We start from the raw sequence: 6,622 nt of genomic DNA, 5'->3' as shown, positions 1-6,622 counted from the left end.
GAGCGCAGTAATGCAACACCTCGTTCACACTGACACTGGGGCGTTTCAGCCGAGACGCACCAAACGTTATGCTTCTGGTGGAGGTGGATTAGCAGGGGCACTCCCGCTGCAGAGTCCGGGTGCTCTACGTGCCTTGCCAGTGTGGATGGGTCACGAGTTAGGGTGCCCGGGGCTGCTTTAATGCACTCTAACTCACAAGTGTAGCCAAGTCCTTAGTGATTTTCAGCTATTAGGCTGGGCAGAAATGCTGTCCTGCCACAAGTAATTGTCAGCTCTTTTGAGCACTTAAAATAACAAAAATCCCTATCTTCTGAACAGTGGGGAGAAACAGGTTAAACCAGACCAGGGACCCTTAGGGAGAGTTCACTCCTCCTGGCAGAGATACCTCTCCTCACCCCTCTTACTTTCACAGGAGTCAGGCATTCGAGCACCTGGCTTAATGAGTCCTTTCAGCTGAGGGTGACCCCTCATTTGAGACAGGTTAAGCACAATTCTGCTCCCCTTTACTTATACAATAAATGCAACAACACTGACAACAACATTTCACTACCCCTTCATTCAGTACTAAAGTGATCTGTAACCCAACACAAGTCAATATTGATCACTTTGAGCAACACCTCTATATCTGATGGATATCTAGGCAGAGTAGGTGAGTTCATGTAAATACAATTTGCTCCTAAAGTCTCTCCCGCCCCCAGCTAGCTGTCATGGGAGAACTCATTCGGACCCTGTTTACATAGTTATGTTAGGAAGAAGCTTCTCCTCTAAACATGTTTCTCTACAATTTCCATTAGATGGTTTCTTGCACCTCCCACTGAGACATCTTGTAATAGCCACTGTCAGAGACAGGATGGATCACTGGTTTGATCCAGTACAGCAGGGAGATGAGATACAGAGCTAGATGGCCTTTAGGTCTGATCCAATACAGCAAGGATGTGGGATACTAGGCTATATGGTCTGATCCAGTACTGCAGAGAGGTGGGGTTACCAGGCTAGATGGGCTGTTATTCTGGTTCAGCAAGGACACAGGGATACACGGACTATCAGTTTGCTTTGGTATGGCTGTTCCTGTGCAGCAGCCTTGCACTAACTGGAAGATGTGACCTGCAATTGATTTTTTTTTAGTTTTCAATTTTAAAAAACGGTACAGGCTGTCAGATTTGTTCATATTCCGTTTTTTAAAATTAAGGGTTTTGTTTTGTTGAAGTGTATCCTATTTAAAGACACTCTTGGCATGTCTATTATTTCATGTAAAACGCTTCCTTTAGGCTCTTCAGAACCTGCTCTTTAGTTATATTTTTCCAGTCTCCTGGAAGTTCTGCTGCTTTAGCACCATACACTCTAGCTAACTGGTCATTGCATGATTTGAAAACAAATTTCCAGAAATCAGAAGCATCAATACTGGGATCAGGCTGAATGTGCCAGTCTGGGTAGTAATGGCGGTAATCTTTGTAGGGATGAAATTTCCCATCTGCGGCTGCAGTTCGGAATTCACGATTGGAAACCACATCAGAGGAGCATATGGAATGCTCAAGCTTTTGTGAATCACAGTCCCTGAAGTTCCCTAACACTTTGGGTCGATGGACTGATACAAAATGCTCTTTATGGTCAGTGCCTCCTGCTTCACAGGGGGCTTCACAGAACGGACACTGCTTCCCACAGCCAAACACTCGCTTGAAGATCTCATCCTGGGGTTTCACTGACAGGCTGGAGAGTTTGGTCTCAAGTTCCAAATGATTAAACTGGGTTAAGATTTGTTGTTCCAGCTCCAGAAGGAAGATTTCAATGTTACCAAAAAGCTGCTCAATTTTTGCTGTGTTTTTAAACTGTACTCCAACCAAGCTATTGCTGGAAATGGCCAGGTCCTGCTGCAGCTCTTTGCAAAAGCTGTCTAAAATGGCAGAAACTGTGTTATTGTTTTTATTTATGGAGTTTTTCAGAACTCCCTTGATTTTATTTATTATTCTGGATAGAATCCCTTTCTCCAAATCTCTCAAACTTGCCTTCCCTCCATAGTGATCTATCAGACATCTCTGTATCCAGGATTTGACAAACTCTTCATAGCTACTTATGTATTTCACATAGTTGTCAAAGTTCATCTCTTCCAGCAGCTTCTTTAGCAAAAAGAACTGAAAGAAGCTTCGGCTGGCGTATTCAAGGGCCTGTTCACTGCTGAGAAAATTGTCAACTATTTCTAGTCCGAGCCTTTTGTTGACATAACCCACAAGGGCAGGTTTGAGACACTGATCACAGAAATTCCTCGCCCTTGTTTGGCTTTCCTTCTTTTCCAAATAGAGATCAGTAAATATGGAGAAATAATGAGGTTTCAGCTTCTCCAGACGTTGCTGAGGATCGTTTTCTTTGATAAAATCTTCATGCATCTTCTGAAATGCCCAAGCTGCTTCCCCCAAACGTGACGCTTCAGGTCAACTTCAAACAAAGGAGAAGTGTGAAGTTTCTCAATCTCCTCCTCTTTTAACCTCTCATTAACCATATGCTGCAGTTCTCCACAATAGGTTTCATCATAGTCTGTTTTGGATTTAACTTTTTCTTCAATGTATTTCTTGCATTCAGTCATTAAAGATAGAGCAAGCTCTTCAGTTTTACAGTAACATTCCTGTGAGAAGTATTCTACAACTGCTCTGGTCCATTTTAGGTTTAAGTATTCCTTCTTCATTGGGAAAGACTTCATTCTATAATCCAGCAGGCTTTTTGCATGTTGCAGTATCTGTCTGACAGCACCCCCTCTGTGCTTCAGATCCTTTCTCAGGTGGAGATCCATATCTTGAACAACTTGACATTTCTGTAAAGTACAGAGCGTTAACTCTGACAAGGTTTCTCGCCACATTGTTTCAAATTCTTTTTTCAGTTTCTCATAGTCGAGTTTATCTTCTCTGTTTCGGCATTCAGCCAAGAGTCTGGCAACTTCCCCTTCAATTTTCTGCTTGTACCCAGACTGGATATTGTCTATCTTGTGCTGTCCTCTTCGTATTCGAATTGCTTTCTCACAGTTACTGGTTTTCAAGTTCTCTTTTGAGGCTATTCGTGCTCCTTTTGAAATTTTCTCTGTACTTTTCTATCAGGTTCAAATTTGGACCTTCACCTTTAAAATACTGTTCTATGTTATTCAAGAGCTTCTGTTCTCCCTGCTGTAGTTTCCCTTGTGCTTCCATTTTTAAGCTGTGAAAGAGATCACCCTCTAGTGTCTCTAGCAGTTGATTCTGGATAAAAGTTTCTTTTTCAGATATCCAGAGATACATCTCCTTGCGAAAACCCCATTCCCATTCAGAATACTTCACAGACAGCAGGTTATAGGCTTCAGCTACAAGGCTGTTTCTAAAGCTAAAGATGAAGTTCTCATGTTTCACTGACTTCCACAAGCTCTTCAACCATACAATAAAATCAGGAATATCCTTTCCAGCTCTTTTCCGTGAACGGTTCTCTATGAATTCAAACAGGTATTTCTTTAGCTCACACACACTCTCACTGTATCCAGTGTTTACGGGAGCCATGGGAGGGACTTCATGCCACAAGCCAGGCATGTACCAATTGTGTTTTTCTGGGTCATACTCCATAATATCAGAAAATGTCATTTCCCTGCTTTGTTTTTCCATCCTTGCTGCAGCTTTGGTCATTTCATTCAGCTGCTCCAGGAGGTGTTTCCTGTCCCTCATGTTTTGAACATGAGCAGACACATCACTGACGTTCTGGTGCACAAACTGGCAGTTTGGCTGTTCTCTGTTCTGAGAAATGCATGGACCACAATTTGCAGAACATCCTTCATTTCTGTGGCATTCTCCATGGCCATTTTAACGATGGTGACGTCACTCAGTCCAATCACCAGGGTGGCCAGCTCATTGTCATGTTGATACCTGTCTTCCAGTGCTGTTTGTTCAGGGGCCTTCAGACCTTCAGTGTCTATCACCAGGATGAAATCACAGCCAAGCAGCTCCTGAACAGCTTCTGTAACTTTAATGAGCGTCATGAAGGCTCCTCGCGCACTTCGACCGCTACTCGCTGCAAACTGCAGGCCGAACATGGTGTTGAGAAGGATGGATTTCCCAGTGCTCTGCACTCTCAGCACTGTTATAACCACCATTCTGGATCTATCCCCTAGTCTGATATGGAGATGAGTTAGAACCTCTACTACCCAGTTCATGGGGATGTTGGAGGCATCTCCATCAGTCAGCTCCACAGGAAACCCTTCCAGCATCAGGTCAGCTGCTATGCATGGGAGACGGGTGAAATGTCTTTGGCTTTCTTCCATTTTCCCTTCTTTAACCATTGAGCATTCAGCTTCATAGAACTGCCCCAACTCATGCATAAAATGCTCCACCCCCAAGGAACTCTCAGACATTAATTTATCTAATTCCTCCAGCTGTTTTTGGTCCACTCCTGGAGTTTCACATTTCTCTTTATAGTCTGCCCGCATTTTAGAAAGATTCGCCCTCGCAATATTATCCAGGCTAAATTTCATCCATTTCAGAAAGTAATGTTTCTCCACTGGCTTCAACTGTCCTATTCCCTTGATGAACTTAGTCAAACCATTAGTACGGTCACACTGATTCTGCTGTCTGCGTATCTCTAACCATTTCTGTTTCACCTCAGATTTATACTTTTCAGTGGCCATGACCCCTTGCATTTTCATTCGGCACATCTCTTCTTCCACTTTAGCCAAGTTTTTCCATAGGTCTCCTTGCAGGCTCAGCATTCCCCTTTTGTATTTTGCCCCATCTCTTATTTCTGAAGTGATTTCTTCAGTATATTTGCTCGCACATTGACACGCCTGACAGTCCTCATCCAACAGGATTCCTCGGTCATGTGCCGTAACAGCCATGGCTTCCAAACTCACTGTCTTCGGAGATGAATTCCCTATGGTTCCTATGGTGGACTGCACCTTTTTCACAAATCCTGCATTATTCATGGTATGATCTTTCACCAGTAGCTGTGATTTGCTCAGCTTCAACACTGAGGACAGCTTATTAAGGAATCCCAGAGTTTCTTTGGGTTTCTTATTCTTGCAGTTGAGGATGAAGTAATATTTAGAGCTGGATTCTTTCAGAGATGATAACAGCTCGTATTCTCTCTCACCGATGCTCTCGGTAACTATGAACACTGCGAAGGAGACCTCTGTTGAAAAGCTAAACTGTAGCCAGTGGGACTCAATGTCTCCACGCAGATTTGTAACTGCAATGGGTTCTGGGAAAAAATCAGAATTTTCCGTCCCCGCAGGGAAATACCAGGAAATCTCAACCAGCCCATCTGCGATTTTCTGAAGGAAGTTCTCAGACTCCGTGTCCCGCACTGATAAAGAAATCGTGATGCTGCTGGTAGGGGCTGAGAACCTCATTGAGGAGGTGGGACTTGGAGAAGCTGTAGCTCCCCATCCACACAAAAGAAATGGTTGGCATTGACGTGAGCATCAAGCTCTCCTCTCTGAACCCTCTGCTCTCTGCCAGGGAGTGCGGCCTCCACTTCCGCACAATGTCCCTCATGGCCCACACTATTAGGGTGCACTTGGGGGTGTCAAGGGTGAGTAGCAGCAGAGGAAGGGCAAACTGGCACATGGACATTTTGGACAGGATCTCCTGCTGTAGGAAACTGAGCAAAGCAGAACAGCACAGAGAACATCAAGAGGTTGCAGAGGAATTTTCATCTCAGTGTCACTAAAACAGAAAGTGCCATCAATATGCAGCTTCTCCTCATAATCACCATTTCTTCTGCAGGAGCCTTGTGCCCAATGCTTGTATTTCTGGCCGTCCCATTCAGAGCCATGAGCTTCCTCAGGAAATGCCAAGGTAAATCACCTAATGCCTCTGGAATCTTGTTCTTGATGCTTTCTGGGCAGATCTCCAGGACATCCCTCAGCCTGATCTTGATGCTTCTGTGCTTCTCAAGGTTTAATCTGGACAGAACATCTTGTAATGCTTTACTTCTTTCTGCAGAAGGAAGTTAAAACAAACCAAAATTTCAGAGTAGAATATGGTGACTTTATATACAGTTTACTCATTCCATAGACAGCCTGATGTTTGTAATTTAAAGAAAAGCAGTACCCAGTAAGTAACAGATGACTTATACATCCTGGGTTCAATTCTTCTCTTACTTATATTGATATAACAAAAATGAAGCCAATGGGATTACTTCTATACAAATAAAACATAGTTCTGGCCCACTTTGAACTCCGCTAATGCGAGGTTGGTTTGCATTTTTTGATCCCAATCCTTATCCTCAGTGCAGTGCAAAGTCCACTTTAAAATGGCTTAAGTGGCCAACTGAAAATTTCCTAGGAAATCTTCCTGTATAACCAGATCTATGACATCGCAGCTCACAGCTACTGGAGGAGGGGGCATAGACTCAGGACCCTGTCTCTGTTTTGATCCCAGAAGCTGGAATGATCCCTTGGCTGCTCTAAGCTGCTGCTCAGGATCAGACTGGTGCCTGGCAGTCTGAGGATCAGGTGTCTGTGATGGTAGCCTACACCCCTCACCCTGAGCTCTGCTGGGCATCAATGGCTCATCCGGAGGATTTGACCCTTTATTTCCCTTTCAGCAGTCAGTGCAGATTACGCCTTCTGGGAAGACTTATTTTTGATTTTCTTCATATCTTCCTCCATCTCTTTGCT

General features: G+C 43.9%; 1 pseudogene; it reads right to left on the bottom strand.

Annotated features, from left to right (window-relative positions):
- Positions 1 to 1,241: 1,241 nt before the first annotated feature.
- On the bottom strand, positions 1,242 to 5,939 carry LOC144930007 (up-regulator of cell proliferation pseudogene; annotated as a pseudogene).
- Positions 5,940 to 6,622: the final 683 nt, after the last annotated feature.

Source organism: Lepidochelys kempii, unplaced genomic scaffold (genome assembly GCF_965140285.1).
Source record: "Lepidochelys kempii isolate rLepKem1 unplaced genomic scaffold, rLepKem1.hap1 scaffold_170, whole genome shotgun sequence".
Lineage (NCBI taxonomy): Eukaryota > Metazoa > Chordata > Testudines > Cheloniidae > Lepidochelys > Lepidochelys kempii.
This window is presented reverse-complemented; position numbering and strand designations above follow the sequence as displayed.